The following is a 26,167-nucleotide window of genomic DNA, read 5'->3' as shown; positions in this document are numbered from 1 at the left end:
ACCATAAGAGATAATGCAATTTGTTAATCGACAACGTAATTAACGTGCCGAATATTACTTGGAATGTGATTTAGAACGAAATCACTAATTCATAAGGCCATTTTACAATTTTGTCCCATGTTAGAAATACAGCCTAAGGTATAAAATTTCGATTGCCCATATCTCGGAAACTATAAGAGATAATGCAATTTGGCAATCGGCAACGTAATTAGCATGCCGAATATTGCTTGAAATGTGAATTGGAACGAAATCGCTAATTCATAAGACCATTTTACAATTTTGGCCCTAGTTAGAAATACAGCCTAAGGTATAAAATTTCGATTACCCATATCTCCGAAAGTATAAGAGATAATGCAATTTGGCAATCGGCAACGAAATTAGCATGCCGAATATTGCTCGGACTGTGAATTGGAACGAAATCGCTAATTCATAAGGCCATTTTACAATTTTGGCAAAAGTTGAAGCAGAGCCAAATTGTAAAATTTCGATAGTCCATATATCGGAAACCATAAGAGGTAATTCAGTTTGGTAATCGACAGCGTAATTAGCATGCCGAATATTACTTGGAATGTGATTTAGAAAGAAATCGCCAATTCATAAGACCATTTTACAATTTTGGCCCAAGTTAGAAACAGAGCCTAAAGTGTAAAATTTCGATTGCCCATATCTCGGAAACTATAAGAGATAATGCAATTTTGCAATCGACAGCATAATTAGCATGCCGAATATTACTTGGAATGTGATTTAGAAAGAAATCGCTAATTCATAAGACCATTTTACAATTATGGCCCAAGTTGGAAACAGAGCCTAAGATGTAAAATTTCGATTGCCCATATCTCGGAAACTATAAGAGATAATGCAATTTGGCACTCGGCAACGTAATTAGCATGCCGAATATTACTTGGACTGTGAATTAGAACGAAATCGCTAATTCATAAGACCATTTTACAATTCTGGCCCAAATTAGAAGCAGAGCCAAATTGTAAAATTTCGATAGTCCATATATCGAAAACCATAAGAGATAATGCAATTTGGTAATCGACAATGTAATTAACGTGCCGAATATTACTTGGAATGTGATTTAGAACGAAATCGCTAATTCATAAGACCATTTTACAGATTTGGCCCGAGTTAGAAATACAGCCTAAGGTATAAAATTTCGATTGCCCATATCTCGGAAACTATAAGAGATAATGCAACTTGGCAATCGGCAACTTAATTAGCATGCCGAATATTGCATGCAATGTGAATTGGAACGGAATCGTTAATTCATAAGACCATTTTACAATTTTGGCCCATGTTAGAAGCAGAGCCAAATTGTAAAATTTCGATAGTCCATATATCGGAAACCATATGAGATAATGCAATTTGTTAAACGACAACGTAATTAACGTGCCAAATATTACTTGGAATGTGATTTAGAACGAAATCGCTAATTCATAAGACCATTTTACAATTTTGGCCCAAGTTAGAAACAGAGCCTAATGTGTAAAATTTTGATTGCTCATATCTCGGAAACTATAAGAGATAATGAGATTTGGCAATCGGCAACGTAATTAGCATGCGGAATATTGCTTGAAATGTGATTTGGAACGAAATCGCTAATTCATAAGACCATTTTACAATTTTGGCCCGAGTTAGAAATACAACATAAGGTATAAAATTTCGATTACCCATATCTCGGAAACTATAAGAGATAATGCAATTTGGCAATAGGCAACGTAATTAACATGCCGAATATTACTTGGAATGTGAATTGGAGCCAAGTCGCTAATTCATAAGACCATTTTACAATTCTGGCGCAAGTTAGAAGCAGAGCCAATATTGTCAGATGTCGATAGTCCTTATCTCGGAAACTATAAGAGATAATGCAATTTGGCAATCAGAAACGTAATTAGCATGCCGATTATTACCTGGAATGTGAATTGGAGCGAAATCGCTAATTCATAAGACCATTTTACAATTTTGACCCCAGTTAGAAACAGACTCTAAGGTGTAAAATTTCGATTGTCCATATCTCGGAAACTATAAGAGATAATGCAATTTGGCAATCGGCAACGTAATTAGCATGCCGAATGTTAGTTGGAATGTGAATTGAAACGAAATCGCTAATTCATAAGACCATTTTACAATTCTGGCCCAAGTTAGAAGCAGAGCCAATATTGTCAGATGTCGATAGTCCATATCTCGGAAACTATAAGAGATAATGCAATTTGGCAATCGGCAACGTAATTAGCATGCCGAATATTACTTGGAATGTGAATTGGAGCGAAATCGCTAATTCATAAGACCATTTTACAATTCTGGCGCAAGTTAGAAGCAGAGCCAATATTGTCAGATGTCGATAGTCCATATCTCGGAAACTATAAGAGATAATGCAATTTGGCAATCGGCAGCGTAATTAGCATGCCGAATATTACTTGGAATGTGAATTGGAACGAAATCGCTAATTCGTAAGACCATTTTACAATTTTGACCCCAGTTAGAAACAGACTCTAAGGTGTAAAATTTCGATTGTCCATATCTCAGAAACTATAAGAGATAATGCAATTTGGCAATCGGCGACGTAATTAACATGCCGAATATTACTTGGAATGTGAATTGGAGCCAAATCGCTAATTCATAAGACCATTTTACAATTCTGGCGCAAGTTAGAAGCAGAGCCAATATTGTCAGATGTCGATAGTCCATATCTCGGAAACTATAAGAGATAATGCAATTTGGCAATCAGCAACGTAATTAGCATGCCGAATATTACAAGGAATGTGAATTGGAGCGAAATCGCTAATTCATAAGACCATTTTACAATTCTGGCCCAAGTTAGAAGCAGAGCCAATATTGTTAGATGTCGATAGTCCATATCTCGGAAACTAGAAGAGATAATGCAATTTGGCAATCGGCAACGTAATTAGCATGCCGAATATTACTTGGAATGTGAATTGGAACGAAATCGCTAATTCGTAAGACCATTTTACAATTCTGGCCCAAGTTAGAAGCAGAGTCAATATTGTTAGATGTCGATAGTCCATATCTCGGAAATTATAAGAGATAATGCAATTTGGCAATCGGCAGCGTAATTAACATGTCGAATATTACTTGGAATGTGAATTGGAACGAAATCGCTAATTCGTAAGACCATTTTACATTTTGACCCCAGTTAGAAACAGACTCTAAGGTGTAAAATTTCGATTGTCCATATCTAGGAAACTATAAGAGATAATGCAATTTGGCAATCGGCAGCTTAATTAACATTCCGAATATTACTTGGAATGTGAATTGGAACGAAATCGCTAATTCGTAAGACCATTTTACAATTTTGACCCCAGTTAGAAACAGACTCTAAGGTGTAAAATTTCGATTATCCATATCTCGGAAACTATAAGAGATAATGCAACATGGCAATCGGCAACGTAATTAGCATGCCGAATATTATTTGGAATGTGAATTGGAACGAAATCGCTAATTCATAAGACCATTTTACAATTCTGGCCCAAGTTAGAAGCAGAGCCAATATTGTCAGATGTCGATAGTCCATATCTCAGAAACTATAAGAGATAATGCAATTTGGCAATCGGCAACGTAATTAGCATGCAGAATATTACTTGGAATGTTAATTGGAACGAAATCGCTAATTCGTAAGACCATTTTACAATTTTGACCCCAGTTAGAAACAGACTCTAAGGTGTAAAATTTCGATTATCCATATCTCGGAAACTATAAGAGATAATGCAATATGGCAATCGGCAACGTAATTAGCATGCCGAATATTATTTGGAATGTGAATTGGAACGAAATCGCTAATTCATAAGACCATTTTACAATTCTGGCCCAAGTTAGAAGCAGAGCCAATATTGTCAGATGTCGATAGTCCATATCTCAGAAACTATAAGAGATAATGCAATTTGGCAATCGGCAACGTAATTAGCATGCCGAATATTACTTGGAATGTGATTTGGAAGGAAATCGCTAATTCGTAAGACCATTTTACAATTCTGGCCCAAGTTATAAGCAGAGCCAATATTTTCAGATGTCGATAGTCCATATCTCGGAAACTATAAGAGATAATGCAATTTGGCAATCGGCAACGTAATTAGCATGCCGAATATTACTTGGAATGTGAATTGGAACGAAATCGCTAATTCGTAAGACCATTTTACAATTTTGAACCCAGTTAGAAACAGACTCTAAGGTGTAAAATTTCGATTGTCCATATCTCGGAAACTATAAGAGATAATGCAATTTGGCAATCGGCAGCTTAATTAACATTCCGAATATTACTTGGAATGTGAATTGGAACGAAATCGCTAATTCGTAAGACCATTTTACAATTTTGACCCCAGTTAGAAACAGACTCTAAGGTGTAAAATTTCGATTGTCCATATCTCGGAAACTATAAGAGATAATGCAATATGGCAATCGGCAACGTAATTAGCATGCCGAATATTACTTGGAATGTGAATTGGAACGAAATCGCTAATTCATAAGTCCATTTTACAATTCTGGCCCAAGTTAGAAGCAGAGCCAATATTGTCAGATGTCGATAGTCCATATCTCAGAAACTATAAGAGATAATGCAATTTGGCAATCGGCAACGTAATTAGCATGCCGAATATTACTTGGAATGTGAATTGGAACGAAATCGCTAATTCGTAAGACCATTTTACAATTTTGACCCCAGTTAGAAACAGACTCTAAGGTGTAAAATTTCGATTGTCCATATTTCGGAAACTATAAGAGATAATGCAATTTGGCAATCGGCAACGTAATTAGCATGCCGAATATTACTTGGAATGTGAATTGGAGCGAAATCGCTAATTCATAAGACCATTTTACAATTCTGGCCCAAGTTATAAGCAGAGCCAATATTTTCAGATGTCTATAGTCCATATCTCGGAAACTATAAGAGATAATGCAATTTGGCAATCGGCAACGTAATTAGCATGCCGAATATTACTTAGAATGTGAATTGGAGCGAAATCGCTAATTCATAAGACCATTTTACAATTCTGGCCCAAGTTAGAAGCAGAGCCAATATTGTTAGATGTCGATAGTCCATATCTCGGAAACTATAAGAGATAATGCAATTTGGCAATCGGCAACGTAATTAGCATGCCGAATATTACTTGGAATGTGAATTGGAGCGAAATCGCTAATTCATAAGAACATTTTACAATTCTGGCCCAAGTTAGAAGCAGAGCCAACATTGTCAGATGTCGATAGTCCATGTCTCGGTAACTATAAGAGATAATGCAATTTGGCAATCGGCAGCTTAATTAACATTCCGAATATTACTTGGAATGTGAATTGGAACGAAATCGCTAATTCGTAAGACCATTTTACAATTTTGACCCCAGTTAGAAACAGACTCTAAGGTGTAAAATTTCGATAGCCCATATCTCGGAAACTATAAGAGATAATGCAATTTGGCAATCGGCAACGTAATTAGCATGCCGAATATTGCTTGGACTGTGAATTGGAACGAAATCGCTAATTCATAAGACTATTTTACAATTCTGGCCCAAGTTAGAAGCAGAGCCAAATTGTAAAATTTCGATAATCCATATATCGGAAACCATAAAAGATAATGCAGTTTGTTAATCGACAACGTAATTAACGTGCCGAATATTACTTGGAATGTGATTTAGAACGAAATCGCTAATTCATAAGACCATTTTACAATTTTTGCGTGAGTTAGAAACAGAGCCTAAAGTGTAAAATTTCGATTGCCCATATCTCGGAAACTATAAGAGATAACGCAATTTTGCAATCGACAGCGTAATTAGCATGCCGAATATTACTTGGAATGTGAATTGAAGTGAAATCGCTAATTCATAAGGCCATTTTACAATTTTGGCCCATGTTAGAAACAGAGCCTAAGGTGTAAAATTTCGATAGCCCATATCTCGGAAACTATAAGAGATAATGCAATTTGGCAATCGGCAACGTAATTAGCATGCCGAATATTGCTTGGACTGTGAATTGGAACGAAATCGCTAATTCATAAGACTATTTTACAATTCTCGCCCAAGTTAAAAGCAGAGCCAAATTGTAAAATTTCGATAATCCATATATCGGAAACCATAAGAGATAATGCAATTTGTTAATCGACAACGTAATTAACGTGCCGAATATTACTTGGAATGTGATTTAGAACGAAATCGCTAATTCATAAGGCCATTTTACAATTTTGTCCCATGTTAGAAATACAGCCTAAGGTATAAAATTTCGATTGCCCATATCTCGGAAACTATAAGAGATAATGAAATTTGGCAATCGGCAACGTAATTAGCATGCCGAATATTGCTTGAAATGTGAATTGGAACGAAATCGCTAATTCATAAGACCATTTTACAATTTTGGCCCTAGTTAGAAATACAGCCTAAGGTATAAAATTTCGATTACCCATATCTCGGAAACTATAAGAGACAATGCAATTTGGCAATCGGCAACGTAATTAGCATGCCGAATATTACTTGGAATGTGATTTGGAAGGAAATCGCTAATTCGTAAGACCATTTTACAATTCTGGCCCAAGTTATAAGCAGAGCCAATATTTTCAGATGTCGATAGTCCATATCTCGGAAACTATAAGAGATAATGCAATTTGGCAATCGGCAACGTAATTAGCATGCCGAATATTACTTGGAATGTGAATTGGAACGAAATCGCTAATTCGTAAGACCATTTTACAATTTTGACCCCAGTTAGAAACAGACTCTAAGGTGTAAAATTTCGATTGTCCATATCTCGGAAACTATAAGAGATAATGCAATTTGGCAATCGGCAGCTTAATTAACATTCCGAATATTACTTGGAATGTGAATTGGAACGAAATCGCTAATTCGTAAGACCATTTTACAATTTTGACCCCAGTTAGAAACAGACTCTAAGGTGTAAAATTTCGATTGTCCATATCTCGGAAACTATAAGAGATAATGCAATATGGCAATCGGCAACGTAATTAGCATGCCGAATATTACTTGGAATGTGAATTGGAACGAAATCGCTAATTCATAAGTCCATTTTACAATTCTGGCCCAAGTTAGAAGCAGAGCCAATATTGTCAGATGTCGATAGTCCATATCTCAGAAACTATAAGAGATAATGCAATTTGGCAATCGGCAACGTAATTAGCATGCCGAATATTACTTGGAATGTGAATTGGAACGAAATCGCTAATTCGTAAGACCATTTTACAATTTTGACCCCAGTTAGAAACAGACTCTAAGGTGTAAAATTTCGATTGTCCATATTTCGGAAACTATAAGAGATAATGCAATTTGGCAATCGGCAACGTAATTAGCATGCCGAATATTACTTGGAATGTGAATTGGAGCGAAATCGCTAATTCATAAGACCATTTTACAATTCTGGCCCAAGTTATAAGCAGAGCCAATATTTTCAGATGTCTATAGTCCATATCTCGGAAACTATAAGAGATAATGCAATTTGGCAATCGGCAACGTAATTAGCATGCCGAATTTTACTTAGAATGTGAATTGGAGCGAAATCGCTAATTCATAAGACCATTTTACAATTCTGGCCCAAGTTAGAAGCAGAGCCAATATTGTTAGATGTCGATAGTCCATATCTCGGAAACTATAAGAGATAATGCAATTTGGCAATCGGCAACGTAATTAGCATGCCGAATATTACTTGGAATGTGAATTGGAGCGAAATCGCTAATTCATAAGAACATTTTACAATTCTGGCCCAAGTTAGAAGCAGAGCCAACATTGTCAGATGTCGATAGTCCATGTCTCGGTAACTATAAGAGATAATGCAATTTGGCAATCGGCAGCTTAATTAACATTCCGAATATTACTTGGAATGTGAATTGGAACGAAATCGCTAATTCGTAAGACCATTTTACAATTTTGACCCCAGTTAGAAACAGACTCTAAGGTGTAAAATTTCGATAGCCCATATCTCGGAAACTATAAGAGATAATGCAATTTGGCAATCGGCAACGTAATTAGCATGCCGAATATTGCTTGGACTGTGAATTGGAACGAAATCGCTAATTCATAAGACTATTTTACAATTCTGGCCCAAGTTAGAAGCAGAGCCAAATTGTAAAATTTCGATAATCCATATATCGGAAACCATAAAAGATAATGCAGTTTGTTAATCGACAACGTAATTAACGTGCCGAATATTACTTGGAATGTGATTTAGAACGAAATCGCTAATTCATAAGACCATTTTACAATTTTTGCGTGAGTTAGAAACAGAGCCTAAAGTGTAAAATTTCGATTGCCCATATCTCGGAAACTATAAGAGATAACGCAATTTTGCAATCGACAGCGTAATTAGCATGCCGAATATTACTTGGAATGTGAATTGAAGTGAAATCGCTAATTCATAAGGCCATTTTACAATTTTGGCCCATGTTAGAAACAGAGCCTAAGGTGTAAAATTTCGATAGCCCATATCTCGGAAACTATAAGAGATAATGCAATTTGGCAATCGGCAACGTAATTAGCATGCCGAATATTGCTTGGACTGTGAATTGGAACGAAATCGCTAATTCATAAGACTATTTTACAATTCTCGCCCAAGTTAAAAGCAGAGCCAAATTGTAAAATTTCGATAATCCATATATCGGAAACCATAAGAGATAATGCAATTTGTTAATCGACAACGTAATTAACGTGCCGAATATTACTTGGAATGTGATTTAGAACGAAATCGCTAATTCATAAGGCCATTTTACAATTTTGTCCCATGTTAGAAATACAGCCTAAGGTATAAAATTTCGATTGCCCATATCTCGGAAACTATAAGAGATAATGAAATTTGGCAATCGGCAACGTAATTAGCATGCCGAATATTGCTTGAAATGTGAATTGGAACGAAATCGCTAATTCATAAGACCATTTTACAATTTTGGCCCTAGTTAGAAATACAGCCTAAGGTATAAAATTTCGATTACCCATATCTCGGAAACTATAAGAGACAATGCAATTTGGCAATCGGCAACGTAATTAGCATGCCGAATATTGCTTGCAATGTGAATTGGAACGGAATCGTTAATTCATAAGACCATTTTACAATTTTGGCCCATGTTAGAAGCAGAGCCAAATTGTAAAATTTCGAGAGTCCATTTATCGGAAACCATAAGAGATAATGCAATTTGTTAATCGACAACGTAATTAACGTGCCGAATATTACTTGGAATGTGATTTAGAACGAAATCGCTAATTCATAAGACCATTTTACAATTTTGGCCCAAGTTAGAAACAGAGCCTAAGGTGTAAAATTTTGATTGCCTATATCTCGGAAACTATAAGAGATAATGAAATTTGGCAATCGGCAGCGTAATTAGCATGCCGAATATTGCTTGAAATGTGAATTGGAACGAAATCGCTAATTCATAAGACCATTTTACAATTTTGGCCCTAGTTAGAAATACAGCCTAAGGTATAAAATTTCGATTGCCCATATCTCGGAAACTATAAGAGACAATGCAATTTGGCACTCGGCAACGTAATTAGCATGCCGAATATTACTTGGAATGTGAATTGAAGTGAAATCGCTAATTCATAAGGCCATTTTACAATTTTGGCCCATGTTAGAAACAGAGCCTAAGGTGTAAAATTTCGATAGCCCATATCTCGGAAACTATAAGAGATAACGCAATTTTGCAATCGACAGCGTAATTAGCATGCCAAATATTACTTGGAATGTGAATTGAAGTGAAATCGCTAATTCATAAGGCCATTTTACAATTTTGGCCCATATTAGAAACAGAGCCTAAGGTGTAAAATTTCGATAGCCCATATCTCGGAAACTATAAGAGATAATGCAATTTGGCAATCGGCAACGTAATTAGCATGCCGAATATTGCTTGGACTGTGAATTGGAACGAAATCGCTAATTCATAAGACTATTTTACAATTCTGGCCCAAGTTAGAAGCAGAGCCAAATTGTAAAATTTCGATAATCCATATATCGGAAACCATAAAAGATAATGCAGTTTGTTAATCGACAACGTAATTAACGTGCCGAATATTACTTGGAATGTGATTTAGAACGAAATCGCTAATTCATAAGACCATTTTACAATTTTTGCGTGAGTTAGAAACAGAGCCTAAAGTGTAAAATTTCGATTGCCCATATCTCGGAAACTATAAGAGATAACGCAATTTTGCAATCGACAGCGTAATTAGCATGCCGAATATTACTTGGAATGTGAATTGAAGTGAAATCGCTAATTCATAAGGCCATTTTACAATTTTGGCCCATGTTAGAAACAGAGCCTAAGGTGTAATATTTCGATAGCCCATATCTCGGAAACTATAAGAGATAATGCAATTTGGCAATCGGCAACGTAATTAGCATGCCGAATATTGCTTGGACTGTGAATTGGAACGAAATCGCTAATTCATAAGACTATTTTACAATTCTCGCCCAAGTTAAAAGCAGAGCCAAATTGTAAAATTTCGATAATCCATATATCGGAAACCATAAGAGATAATGCAATTTGTTAATCGACAACGTAATTAACGTGCCGAATATTACTTGGAATGTGATTTAGAACGAAATCGCTAATTCATAAGGCCATTTTACAATTTTGTCCCATGTTAGAAATACAGCCTAAGGTATAAAATTTCGATTGCCCATATCTCGGAAACTATAAGAGATAATGAAATTTGGCAATCGGCAACGTAATTAGCATGCCGAATATTGCTTGAAATGTGAATTGGAACGAAATCGCTAATTCATAAGACCATTTTACAATTTTGGCCCTAGTTAGAAATACAGCCTAAGGTATAAAATTTCGACTACCCATATCTCGGAAACTATAAGAGACAATGCAATTTGGCAATCGGCAACGTAATTAGCATGCCGAATATTGCTTGCAATGTGAATTGGAACGGAATCGTTAATTCATAAGACCATTTTACAATTTTGGCCCATGTTAGAAGCAGAGCCAAATTGTAAAATTTCGAGAGTCCATTTATCGGAAACCATAAGAGATAATGCAATTTGTTAATCGACAACGTAATTAACGTGCCGAATATTACTTGGAATGTGATTTAGAACGAAATCACTAATTCATAAGGCCATTTTACAATTTTGTCCCATGTTAGAAATACAGCCTAAGGTATAAAATTTCGATTGCCCATATCTCGGAAACTATAAGAGATAATGCAATTTGGCAATCGGCAACGTAATTAGCATGCCGAATATTGCTTGAAATGTGAATTGGAACGAAATCGCTAATTCATAAGACCATTTTACAATTTTGGCCCTAGTTAGAAATACAGCCTAAGGTATAAAATTTCGATTACCCATATCTCCGAAAGTATAAGAGATAATGCAATTTGGCAATCGGCAACGAAATTAGCATGCCGAATATTGCTCGGACTGTGAATTGGAACGAAATCGCTAATTCATAAGGCCATTTTACAATTTTGGCAAAAGTTGAAGCAGAGCCAAATTGTAAAATTTCGATAGTCCATATATCGGAAACCATAAGAGGTAATTCAATTTGGTAATCGACAGCGTCATTAGCATGCCGAATATTACTTGGAATGTGATTTAGAAAGAAATCGCCAATTCATAAGACCATTTTACAATTTTGGCCCAAGTTAGAAACAGAGCCTAAAGTGTAAAATTTCGATTGCCCATATCTCGGAAACTATAAGAGATAATGCAATTTTGCAATCGACAGCATAATTAGCATGCCGAATATTACTTGGAATGTGATTTAGAAAGAAATCGCTAATTCATAAGACCATTTTACAATTATGGCCCAAGTTGGAAACAGAGCCTAAGATGTAAAATTTCGATTGCCCATATCTCGGAAACTATAAGAGATAATGCAATTTGGCACTCGGCAACGTAATTAGCATGCCGAATATTACTTGGACTGTGAATTAGAACGAAATCGCTAATTCATAAGACCATTTTACAATTCTGGCCCAAATTAGAAGCAGAGCCAAATTGTAAAATTTCGATAGTCCATATATCGAAAACCATAAGAGATAATGCAATTTGGTAATCGACAATGTAATTAACGTGCCGAATATTACTTGGAATGTGATTTAGAACGAAATCGCTAATTCATAAGACCATTTTACAGATTTGGCCCGAGTTAGAAATACAGCCTAAGGTATAAAATTTCGATTGCCCATATCTCGGAAACTATAAGAGATAATGCAACTTGGCAATCGGCAACTTAATTAGCATGCCGAATATTGCATGCAATGTGAATTGGAACGGAATCGTTAATTCATAAGACCATTTTACAATTTTGGCCCATGTTAGAAGCAGAGCCAAATTGTAAAATTTCGATAGTCCATATATCGGAAACCATATGAGATAATGCAATTTGTTAAACGACAACGTAATTAACGTGCCAAATATTACTTGGAATGTGATTTAGAACGAAATCGCTAATTCATAAGACCATTTTACAATTTTGGCCCAAGTTAGAAACAGAGCCTAATGTGTAAAATTTTGATTGCTCATATCTCGGAAACTATAAGAGATAATGAGATTTGGCAATCGGCAACGTAATTAGCATGCGGAATATTGCTTGAAATGTGATTTGGAACGAAATCGCTAATTCATAAGACCATTTTACAATTTTGGCCCGAGTTAGAAATACAACATAAGGTATAAAATTTCGATTACCCATATCTCGGAAACTATAAGAGATAATGCAATTTGGCAATAGGCAACGTAATTAACATGCCGTATATTACTTGGAATGTGAATTGGAGCCAAATCGCTAATTCATAAGACCATTTTACAATTCTGGCGCAAGTTAGAAGCAGAGCCAATATTGTCAGATGTCGATAGTCCTTATCTCGGAAACTATAAGAGATAATGCAATTTGGCAATCAGAAACGTAATTAGCATGCCGATTATTACCTGGAATGTGAATTGGAGCGAAATCGCTAATTCATAAGACCATTTTACAATTTTGACCCCAGTTAGAAACAGACTCTAAGGTGTAAAATTTCGATTGTCCATATCTCGGAAACTATAAGAGATAATGCAATTTGGCAATCGGCAACGTAATTAGCATGCCGAATGTTAGTTGGAATGTGAATTGAAACGAAATCGCTAATTCATAAGACCATTTTACAATTCTGGCCCAAGTTAGAAGCAGAGCCAATATTTTCAGATGTCGATAGTCCATATCTCGGAAACTATAAGAGATAATGCAATTTGGCAATCGGCAACGTAATTAGCATGCCGAATATTACTTGGAATGTGAATTGGAGCGAAATCGCTAATTCATAAGACCATTTTACAATTCTGGCGCAAGTTAGAAGCAGAGCCAATATTGTCAGATGTCGATAGTCCATATCTCGGAAACTATAAGAGATAATGCAATTTGGCAATCGGCAGCGTAATTAGCATGCCGAATATTACTTGGAATGTGAATTGGAACGAAATCGCTAATTCGTAAGACCATTTTACAATTTTGACCCCAGTTAGAAACAGACTCTAAGGTGTAAAATTTCGATTGTCCATATCTCAGAAACTATAAGAGATAATGCAATTTGGCAATCGGCGACGTAATTAACATGCCGAATATTACTTGGAATGTGAATTGGAGCCAAATCGCTAATTCATAAGACCATTTTACAATTCTGGCGCAAGTTAGAAGCAGAGCCAATATTGTCAGATGTCGATAGTCCATATCTCGGAAACTATAAGAGATAATGCAATTTGGCAATCAGCAACGTAATTAGCATGCCGAATATTACAAGGAATGTGAATTGGAGCGAAATCGCTAATTCATAAGACCATTTTACAATTCTGGCCCAAGTTAGAAGCAGAGCCAATATTGTTAGATGTCGATAGTCCATATCTCGGAAACTAGAAGAGATAATGCAATTTGGCAATCGGCAACGTAATTAGCATGCCGAATATTACTTGGAATGTGAATTGGAACGAAATCGCTAATTCGTAAGACCATTTTACAATTCTGGCCCAAGTTAGAAGCAGAGTCAATATTGTTAGATGTCGATAGTCCATATCTCGGAAATTATAAGAGATAATGCAATTTGGCAATCGGCAGCGTAATTAACATGTCGAATATTACTTGGAATGTGAATTGGAACGAAATCGCTAATTCGTAAGACCATTTTACATTTTGACCCCAGTTAGAAACAGACTCTAAGGTGTAAAATTTCGATTGTCCATATCTAGGAAACTATAAGAGATAATGCAATTTGGCAATCGGCAGCTTAATTAACATTCCGAATATTACTTGGAATGTGAATTGGAACGAAATCGCTAATTCGTAAGACCATTTTACAATTTTGACCCCAGTTAGAAACAGACTCTAAGGTGTAAAATTTCGATTATCCATATCTCGGAAACTATAAGAGATAATGCAATATGGCAATCGGCAACGTAATTAGCATGCCGAATATTATTTGGAATGTGAATTGGAACGAAATCGCTAATTCATAAGACCATTTTACAATTCTGGCCCAAGTTAGAAGCAGAGCCAATATTGTCAGATGTCGATAGTCCATATCTCAGAAACTATAAGAGATAATGCAATTTGGCAATCGGCAACGTAATTAGCATGCAGAATATTACTTGGAATGTTAATTGGAACGAAATCGCTAATTCGTAAGACCATTTTACAATTTTGACCCCAGTTAGAAACAGACTCTAAGGTGTAAAATTTCGATTATCCATATCTCGGAAACTATAAGAGATAATGCAATATGGCAATCGGCAACGTAATTAGCATGCCGAATATTATTTGGAATGTGAATTGGAACGAAATCGCTAATTCATAAGACCATTTTACAATTCTGGCCCAAGTTAGAAGCAGAGCCAATATTGTCAGATGTCGATAGTCCATATCTCAGAAACTATAAGAGATAATGCAATTTGGCAATCGGCAACGTAATTAGCATGCCGAATATTACTTGGAATGTGATTTGGAAGGAAATCGCTAATTCGTAAGACCATTTTACAATTCTGGCCCAAGTTATAAGCAGAGCCAATATTTTCAGATGTCGATAGTCCATATCTCGGAAACTATAAGAGATAATGCAATTTGGCAATCGGCAACGTAATTAGCATGCCGAATATTACTTGGAATGTGAATTGGAACGAAATCGCTAATTCGTAAGACCATTTTACAATTTTGAACCCAGTTAGAAACAGACTCTAAGGTGTAAAATTTCGATTGTCCATATCTCGGAAACTATAAGAGATAATGCAATTTGGCAATCGGCAGCTTAATTAACATTCCGAATATTACTTGGAATGTGAATTGGAACGAAATCGCTAATTCGTAAGACCATTTTACAATTTTGACCCCAGTTAGAAACAGACTCTAAGGTGTAAAATTTCGATTGTCCATATCTCGGAAACTATAAGAGATAATTAAATATGGCAATCGGCAACGTAATTAGCATGCCGAATATTACTTGGAATGTGAATTGGAACGAAATCGCTAATTCATAAGTCCATTTTACAATTCTGGCCCAAGTTAGAAGCAGAGCCAATATTGTCAGATGTCGATAGTCCATATCTCAGAAACTATAAGAGATAATGCAATTTGGCAATCGGCAACGTAATTAGCATGCCGAATATTACTTGGAATGTGAATTGGAACGAAATCGCTAATTCGTAAGACCATTTTACAATTTTGACCCCAGTTAGAAACAGACTCTAAGGTGTAAAATTTCAATTGTCCATATCTCGGAAACTATAAGAGATAATGCAATTTGGCAATCGGCAACGTAATTAGCATGCCGAATATTACTTGGAATGTGAATTGGAGCGAAATCGCTAATTCATAAGACCATTTTACAATTCTGGCCCAAGTTATAAGCAGAGCCAATATTTTCAGATGTCTATAGTCCATATCTCGGAAACTATAAGAGATAATGCAATTTGGCAATCGGCAACGTAATTAGCATGCCGAATATTACTTAGAATGTGAATTGGAGCGAAATCGCTAATTCATAAGACCATTTTACAATTCTGGCCCAAGTTAGAAGCAGAGCCAATATTGTTAGATGTCGATAGTCCATATCTCGGAAACTATAAGAGATAATGCAATTTGGCAATCGGCAACGTAATTAGCATGCCGAATATTACTTGGAATGTGAATTGGAGCGAAATCGCTAATTCATAAGAACATTTTACAATTCTGGCCCAAGTTAGAAGCAGAGCCAACATTGTCAGATGTCGATAGTCCATGTCTCGGAAACTATAAGAGATAATGCAATTTGGCAATCGGCAGCTTAATTAACATTCCGAATATTACTTGGAATGTGAATTGGAACGAAATCGCTAATTCGTAAGACCATTTTACAATTTTGACCCCAGTTAGAAACAGACTCTAAGGTGTAAAATTTCGATTATCCATATCTCGGAAACTATAAGAGATAATGCAATATGGCAATCGGCAACGTAATTAGCATGCCGAATATTATTTGGAATGTGAATTGGAACGAAATCGCTAATTCATAAGACCATTTTACAATTCTGGCCCAAGTTAGAAGCAGAGCCAATATTGTCAGATGTCGATAGTCCATATCTCAGAAACTATAAGAGATAATGCAATTTGGCAATCGGCAACGTAATTAGCATGCCGAATATTACTTGGAATGTGAATTGGAACGAAATCGCTAATTCGTAAGACCATTTTACAATTTTGACCCCAGTTAGAAACAGACTCTAAGGTGTAAAATTTCGATTATCCATATCTCGGAAACTATAAGAGATAATGCAATATGGCAATCGGCAACGTAATTAGCATGCCGAATATTATTTGGAATGTGAATTGGAACGAAATCGCTAATTCATAAGACCATTTTACAATTCTGGCCCAAGTTAGAAGCAGAGCCAATATTGTCAGATGTCGATAGTCCATATCTCAGAAACTATAAGAGATAATGCAATTTGGCAATCGGCAACGTAATTAGCATGCCGAATATTACTTGGAATGTGATTTGGAAGGAAATCGCTAATTCGTAAGACCATTTTACAATTCTGGCCCAAGTTATAAGCAGAGCCAATATTTTCAGATGTCGATAGTCCATATCTCGGAAACTATAAGAGATAATGCAATTTGGCAATCGGCAACGTAATTAGCATGCCGAATATTACTTGGAATGTGAATTGGAACGAAATCGCTAATTCGTAAGACCATTTTACAATTTTGAACCCAGTTAGAAACAGACTCTAAGGTGTAAAATTTCGATTGTCCATATCTCGGAAACTATAAGAGATAATGCAATTTGGCAATCGGCAGCTTAATTAACATTCCGAATATTACTTGGAATGTGAATTGGAACGAAATCGCTAATTCGTAAGACCATTTTACAATTTTGACCCCAGTTAGAAACAGACTCTAAGGTGTAAAATTTCGATTGTCCATATCTCGGAAACTATAAGAGATAATGCAATATGGCAATCGGCAACGTAATTAGCATGCCGAATATTACTTGGAATGTGAATTGGAACGAAATCGCTAATTCATAAGACCATTTTACAATTCTGGCCCAAGTTAGAAGCAGAGCCAATATTGTCAGATGTCGATAGTCCATATCTCAGAAACTATAAGAGATAATGCAATTTGGCAATCGGCAACGTAATTAGCATGCCGAATATTACTTGGAATGTGAATTGGAACGAAATCGCTAATTCGTAAGACCATTTTACAATTTTGACCCCAGTTAGAAACAGACTCTAAGGTGTAAAATTTCGATTGTCCATATCTCGGAAACTATAAGAGATAATGCAATTTGGCAATCGGCAACGTAATTAGCATGCCGAATATTACTTGGAATGTGAATTGGAGCGAAATCGCTAATTCATAAGACCATTTTACAATTCTGGCCCAAGTTATAAGCAGAGCCAATATTTTCAGAAGTCTATAGTCCATATCTCGGAAACTATAAGAGATAATGCAATTTGGCAATCGGCAACGTAATTAGCATGCCGAATATTACTTAGAATGTGAATTGGAGCGAAATCGCTAATTCATAAGACCATTTTACAATTCTGGCCCAAGTTAGAAGCAGAGCCAATATTGTTAGATGTCGATAGTCCATATCTCGGAAACTATAAGAGATAATGCAATTTGGCAATCGGCAACGTAATTAGCATGCCGAATATTACTTGGAATGTGAATTGGAGCGAAATCGCTAATTCATAAGAACATTTTACAATTCTGGCCCAAGTTAGAAGCAGAGCCAACATTGTCAGATGTCGATAGTCCATGTCTCGGTAACTATAAGAGATAATGCAATTTGGCAATCGGCAGCTTAATTAACATTCCGAATATTACTTGGAATGTGAATTGGAACGAAATCGCTAATTCGTAAGACCATTTTACAATTTTGACCCCAGTTAGAAACAGACTCTAAGGTGTAAAATTTCGATTATCCATATCTCGGAAACTATAAGAGATAATGCAATATGGCAATCGGCAACGTAATTAGCATGCCGAATATTATTTGGAATGTGAATTGGAACGAAATCGCTAATTCATAAGACCATTTTACAATTCTGGCCCAAGTTAGAAGCAGAGCCAATATTGTCAGATGTCGATAGTCCATATCTCAGAAACTATAAGAGATAATGCAATTTGGCAATCGGCAACGTAATTAGCATGCCGAATATTACTTGGAATGTGAATTGGAACGAAATCGCTAATTCGTAAGACCATTTTACAATTTTGACCCCAGTTAGAAACAGACTCTAAGGTGTAAAATTTCGATTATCTATATCTCGGAAACTATAAGAGATAATGCAATATGGCAATCGGCAACGTAATTAGCATGCCGAATATTACTTGGAATGTGAATTGGAACGAAATCGCTAATTCATAAGACCATTTTACAATTCTGGCCCAAGTTAGAAGCAGAGCCAATATTGTCAGATGTCGATAGTCCATATCTCAGAAACTATAAGAGATAATGCAATTTGGCAATCGGCAACGTAATTAGCATGCCGAATATTACTTGGAATGTGAATTGGAACGAAATCGCTAATTCGTAAGACCATTTTACAATTTTGACCCCAGTTAGAAACAGACTCTAAGGTGTAAAATTTCGATTGTCCATATCTCGGAAACTATAAGAGATAATGCAATTTGGCAATCGGCAACGTAATTAGCATGCCGAATATTACTTGGAATGTGAATTGGAACGAAATCGCTAATTCATAAGACCATTTTACAATTCTGGCCCAAGTTATAAGCAGAGCCAATATTTTCAGATGTCTATAGTCCATATCTCGGAAACTATAAGAGATAATGCAATTTGGCAATCGGCAACGTAATTAGCATGCCGAATATTACTTAGAATGTGAATTGGAGCGAAATCGCTAATTCATAAGACCATTTTACAATTCTGGCCCAAGTTAGAAGCAGAGCCAATATTGTTAGATGTCGATAGTCCATATCTCGGAAACTATAAGAGATAATGCAATTTGGCAATCGGCAACGTAATTAGCATGCCGAATATTACTTGGAATGTGAATTGGAGCGAAATCGCTAATTCATAAGAACATTTTACAATTCTGGCCCAAGTTAGAAGCAGAGCCAATATTGTTAGATGTCGATAGTCCATATCTCGGAAACTATAAGAGATAATGCAATTTGGCAATCGGCAACGTAATTAGCATGCCGAATATTACTTGGAATGTGAATTGGAGCGAAATCGCTAATTCATAAGAACATTTTACAATTCTGGCCCAAGTTAGAAGCAGAGCCAACATTGTCAGATGTCGATAGTCCATGTCTCGGAAACTATAAGAGATAATGCAATTTGGCAATCGGCAGCTTAATTAACATTCCGAATATTACTTGGAATGTGAATTGGAACGAAATCGCTAATTCGTAAGACCATTTTATAATTTTGACCCCAGTTAGAGACAGACTCTAAGGTGTAAAATTTCGATTGACCATAACTCGGAAACTATAAGAGATAATGCAATATGGCAATCGGCAACGTAATTAGCATGCCGAATATTATTTGGAACGTGAATTGGAACGAAATCGCTAATTCATAAGACCATTTTACAATTCTGGCCCAAGTTAGAAGCAGAGCCAATATTGTCAGATGTCGATAGTCCATATCTCAGAAACTATAAGAGATAATGCAATTTGGCAATCGGCAACGTAATTAGCATGCCGAATATTACTTGGAATGTGAATTTGAACGAAATCGCTAATTCGTAAGACCATTTTACAATTCTGGCCCAAGTTAGAAGCAGAGCCAATATTGCAAGATGTCGATAGTCCATATCTCGGAAACTATAAGAGATAATGCAATTTGGCAATCGGCAACGTAATTAGCATGCCGAATATTACTTGGAATGTGATTTGGAAGGAAATCGCTAATTCGTAAGACCATTTTACTATTCTGGCCCAAGTTATAAGCAGAGCCAATATTTTCAGATGTCGATAGTCCATATCTCGGAAACTATAAGAGATAATGCAATTTGGCAATCGGCAACGTAATTAGCATGCCGAATATTACTTGGAATGTGAATTGGAACGAAATCGCTAATTCGTAAGACCATTTTACAATTTTGACCCCAGTTAGAAACAGACTCTAAGGTGTAAAATTTCGATTGTCCATATCTCGGAAACTATAAGAGATAATGCAATTTGGCAATCGGCAACGTAATTAGCATGCCGAATATTACTTAGAATGTGAATTGGAGCTAAATCGCTAATTCATAAGACCATTTTACAATTCTGGACCAAGTTAGAAGCAGAGCCAATATTGTTAGATGTCGATAGTCCATATCTCGGAAACTATAAGAGATAATGCAATTTGGCAATCGGCAACGTAATTAGCATGCCGAATATTACTTGGAATGTGAATTGGAGCGAAATCGCTAATTCATAAGAACATTTTACAATTCTGGCCCAAGTTAGAAGCAGAGCCAACATTGTCAGATGTCGATAGTCCATGTCTCGGAAACTATAAGAGATAATGCAATTTGGCAATCGGCAGCTTAATTAACATTCCGAATATTACTTGGAATGTGAATTGGAACGAAATCGCTAATTCGTAAGACCATTTTACAATTTTGACCCCAGTTAGAAACAGACTCTAAGGTGTAAAATTTCGATTATCCATATCTCGGAAACTATAAGAGATAATGCAATATGGCAATCGGCAACGTAATTAGCATGCCGAATATTATTTGGAATGTGAATTGGAACGAAATCGCTAATTCATAAGACCATTTTACAATTTTGACCCCAGTTAGAAGCAGAGCCAATATTGTAAGATGTCGATAGTCCATATCTCAGAAACTATAAGAGATAATGCAATTTGGCAATCGGCAATGTTATTAGCATGCCGAATATTACTTGGAATGTGAATTGGAACGAAATCGCTAATTCGTAAGACCATTTTACAATTTTGACCCCAGTTAGAAACAGACTCTAAGGTGTAAAATTTCGATTATCCATATCTCGGAAACTATAAGAGATAATGCAATATGGCAATCGGCAACGTAATTAGCATGCCGAATATTATTTGGAATGTGAATTGGAACGAAATCGCTAATTCATAAGACCATTTTACAATTCTGGCCCAAGTTAGAAGCAGAGCCAATATTGTCAGATGTCGATAGTCCATATCTCAGAAACTATAAGAGATAATGCAATTTGGCAATCGGCAACGTAATTAGCATGCCGAATATTACTTGGAATGTGATTTGGAAGGAAATCGCTAATTCGTAAGACCATTTTACAATTCTGGCCCAAGTTATAAGCAGAGCCAATATTTTCAGATGTCGATAGTCCATATCTCGGAAACTATAAGAGATAATGCAATTTGGCAATCGGCAACGTAATTAGCATGCCGAATATTACTTGGAATGTGAATTGGAACGAAATCGCTAATTCGTAAGACCATTTTACAATTTTGAACCCAGTTAGAAACAGACTCTAAGGTGTAAAATTTCGATTGTCCATATCTCGGAAACTATAAGAGATAATGCAATTTGGCAATCGGCAGCTTAATTAACATTCCGAATATTACTTGGAATGTGAATTGGAACGAAATCGCTAATTCGTAAGACCATTTTACAATTTTGACCCCAGTTAGAAACAGACTCTAAGGTGTAAAATTTCGATTGTCCATATCTCGGAAACTATAAGAGATAATGCAATATGGCAATCGGCAACGTAATTAGCATGCCGAATATTACTTGGAATGTGAATTGGAACGAAATCGCTAATTCATAAGACCATTTTACAATTCTGGCCCAAGTTAGAAGCAGAGCCAATATTGTCAGATGTCGATAGTCCATATCTCAGAAACTATAAGAGATAATGCAATTTGGCAATCGGCAACGTAATTAGCATGCCGAATATTACTTGGAATGTGAATTGGAACGAAATCGCTAATTCGTAAGACCATTTTACAATTTTGACCCCAGTTAGAAACAGACTCTAAGGTGTAAAATTTCGATTGTCCATATCTCGGAAACTATAAGAGATAATGCAATTTGGCAATCGGCAACGTAATTAGCATGCCGAATATTACTTGGGATGTGAATTGGAGCGAAATCGCTAATTCATAAGACCATTTTACAATTCTGGCCCAAGTTATAAGCAGAGCCAATATTTTCAGATGTCTATAGTCCATATCTCGGAAACTATAAGAGATAATGCAATTTGGCAATCGGCAACGTAATTAGCATGCCGAATATTACTTAGAATGTGAATTGGAGCGAAATCGCTAATTCATAAGACCATTTTACAATTCTGGCCCAAGTTAGAAGCAGAGCCAATATTGTTAGATGTCGATAGTCCATATCTCGGAAACTATAAGAGATAATGCAATTTGGCAATCGGCAACGTAATTAGCATGCCGAATATTACTTGGAATGTGAATTGGAGCGAAATCGCTAATTCATAAGAACATTTTACAATTCTGGCCCAAGTTAGAAGCAGAGCCAACATTGTCAGATGTCGATAGTCCATGTCTCGGAAACTATAAGAGATAATGCAATTTGGCAATCGGCAAAGTAATTAGCATGCCGAATATTACTTGGAATGTGAATTGGAACGAAACAGCTAATTCGTAATACCATTTTACAATTTTGACCCCAGTTAGAAACAGACTCTAAGGTGTAAAATTCCGATTGTCCATATCTCGGAAACTATAAGAGATAATGCAATTTGGCAATCGGCAACGTAATTAGCATGCCGAATATTACTTGGAATGTGAATTGGAGCGAAATCGCTAATTCATAAGACCATTTTACAATTCTGGCCCAAGTTAGAAGCAGAGCCAATATTGTCAGATGTCGATAGTCCATATCTCGGAAACTATAAGAGATAATGCAATTTGGCAATCGGCAACGTAATTAGCATGCCGAATATTACTTGGAATGTGAATTGGAACGAAATCGCTAATTCGTAAGACCATTTTACAATTCTGGCCCAAGTTAGAAGCAGAGCTAATATTTTTAGACGTCGATAGTCCATATCTCGGAAACTATAAGAGATAATGCAATTTAGCAATCGGCAGCGTAATTAGCATGCCGAATATTACTTGGAATGTGAATTGGAACGAAATCGCTAATTCGTAAGACCATTTTACAATTTTGACCCCAGTTAGAAACAGACTCTAAGGTGTAAAATTTCGATTGTCCATATCTCGGAAACTATAAGAGATAATGCAATTTGGCAATCGGCAGCGTAATTAGCATGCCGAATATTACTTGGAATGTGAATTGGAACGAAATCGCTAATTCATAAGACCATTTTACAATTCTGGCCCAAGTTAGAAGCAGAGCCAATATTGTCAGATGTCGATAGTCCATATCTCGGAAACTATAAGAGAAAATGCAATTTGGCAATCGGCAACGTAATTAGCATGCCGAATATTACTTGGAATGTGAATTGGAACGAAATCGCTAGTTCATAAGACCATTTTACAATTCTGGCCCAAGTTAGAAGCAGAGCCAATATTGTTAGATGTCGATAGTCCATATCTCGGAAACTATAAAAGATAATGCAATTTGGCAATCGGCAACGTAATTAGCATGCCGAATATTACTTGGAATGTGAATTGGAGCGAAATCGCTAAATCATAAGACCATTTTACAATTCTGGCCCAAGTTAGAAGCAGAGCCAATATTGTTAGATGTCGATAGTCCATATCTCGGAAACTATAAGAGATAATGCAATTTGGTAATCGGCAACCTAATTAGCAGGCCGAATATTGCTTGCAATGTGAATTGGAATGGAATCGCTAATTCATAAGACCATTTTACAATTTTGGCCCATGTTAGAAGCAGAGCCAAATTGTAAAATTTCGATAGTCCATATATCGGAAATCATAATAGATAATGCAATTTGGTAATCGACAACGTAATCAGCATGCCGAATATTACTTGGAGTGTGATTTATAACGAAATCGCTAATTCATAAGACCATTTTAAAATTTTGGCCCATGTTACAAACAGAGCCTAAGGTGTAAAATTTCGATAGTCCATATATTGGAAACCATAAGAGATAATACAATTTAGTAATCGACAACGTAATTAACATGCCGAATATTACCTGGAATGTGATTTAGAACGAAATCGCTAATTCATAAGACCATTTTACCATTTTGGCCCAAGTTAGAAGCAGAGCCAAATTGTAAAATTTCGATAGTCCATATATCTGAAACCATAAGATATAATGCAATTTGGTAATCGACAACGTAATTAACATGCCGAATATTAATTGGAATGTGAATTGGAACGGAATCGCTAATTCATAAGACCATTTTACAACTTTGGCCCATGTTAGAAACAGAGCCTAAGGTGTAAAATTTCGATTGCCCATATCTCGGGAACTACAAGAGATATTGCAATTTGGCAATCGACAGCGTAATTAGCATGCCGAATATTACTTGGAATGTGATTTAGAAAGAAATCGCTAATTCATAAGACCATTTTACAATTTTGGCCCAAGTTAGAAACAGAGCCTAATGTGTAAAATTTTGATTGCCCATATCTCGGAAGCTATAAGAGATAACGAAATGTGGCAATCGGCAACGTAATTAGCATGCCGAATATTACTTGGAATGTGATTTAGAACGAAATCGCTAATTCATAAGACCATTTTACAATTTTGGCCCAAGTTAGAAACAGAGCCTAAGGTGTAAAATTTTGATTGCCCATATCTCGGAAACTATAAGAGATAACGAAATTTGGCAATCGGCAACGTAATTAGCATGCCGAATATTGCTTGGAATGTGAATTGGAACGCAATCGGTAATTCATAAGACCGTTTTAGAATTTTGACCCGAGTTAGTAACACAGCCTAAGGTATAAAATTTCGATTACCCATATCTCGGAAACTATAAGAGATAATGCAATTTGGCAATCGGCAACGTAATTGGCATGCCGAATATTGCTCGCAATGTGAATTGGAACGGAATCGCTAATTCATAAGAACATTTTACAATTTTGGCCCATGTTAGAAACAGAGCCTAAGATGTAAAATTTGGATAGCCCATATACGGGAACTATAAGAGATAATGCAATTTGGCAAACGACAACGTCACAAGCATGCCGAATATTACTTGACATGTGATTTGGAACAAAAGTCCGTAATTCACAAGGTCATTTTACAATTTTAGCTTAATTTAGAAACCCAGCCTAATGTGTGCCCTAATTGCGATAGCCCATATCTTGGAAACTATAAGAGATAATGCAATTTGGCAATCGACAACGTTATTAGCATGGCGAGTATTACTTGGAGTATGATTTGGAACGAAATCCTTAATTCATAAGACCATTTTACAATTTTGGTCTAAGTTAGAAACAGAGCCTAAAGAGTAAAATTTCGATAGCCCATATTTCGGAAACTATAAGAGATAGTGCAATTTGGCAAACGGCGACGTAATTAGCATGACGAATATTACTTGGAATATGATTTGGAACGAAATCCGTAATTCATAAGACCATTTTACAATGTTGGCCTAAGTTAGAAACAGAGCCTAAAGAGCAAAATTTCTATAGCCCATATTTCGGAAACTATACTAGTGCAATTTGGCAAACGGCGACGTAATTAGCATGTCGAATATTACTTAGAATATGATTTGGAACGAAATCCGTAATTCATAAGACCATTTTACAATTTTTGCGTGAGTTAGAAACAGAACCTAAAGTGTAAAATTTCGATTGCCCATAT

This window comes from Rhynchophorus ferrugineus, unplaced genomic scaffold, assembly GCF_030347505.1.
Source record: "Rhynchophorus ferrugineus isolate W39M unplaced genomic scaffold, kcgeb_rfMv2 rfM3, whole genome shotgun sequence".
NCBI classification, from domain to species: Eukaryota; Metazoa; Arthropoda; class Insecta; order Coleoptera; family Curculionidae; genus Rhynchophorus; species Rhynchophorus ferrugineus.
Note: the sequence above shows the minus strand (reverse complement) of the source record.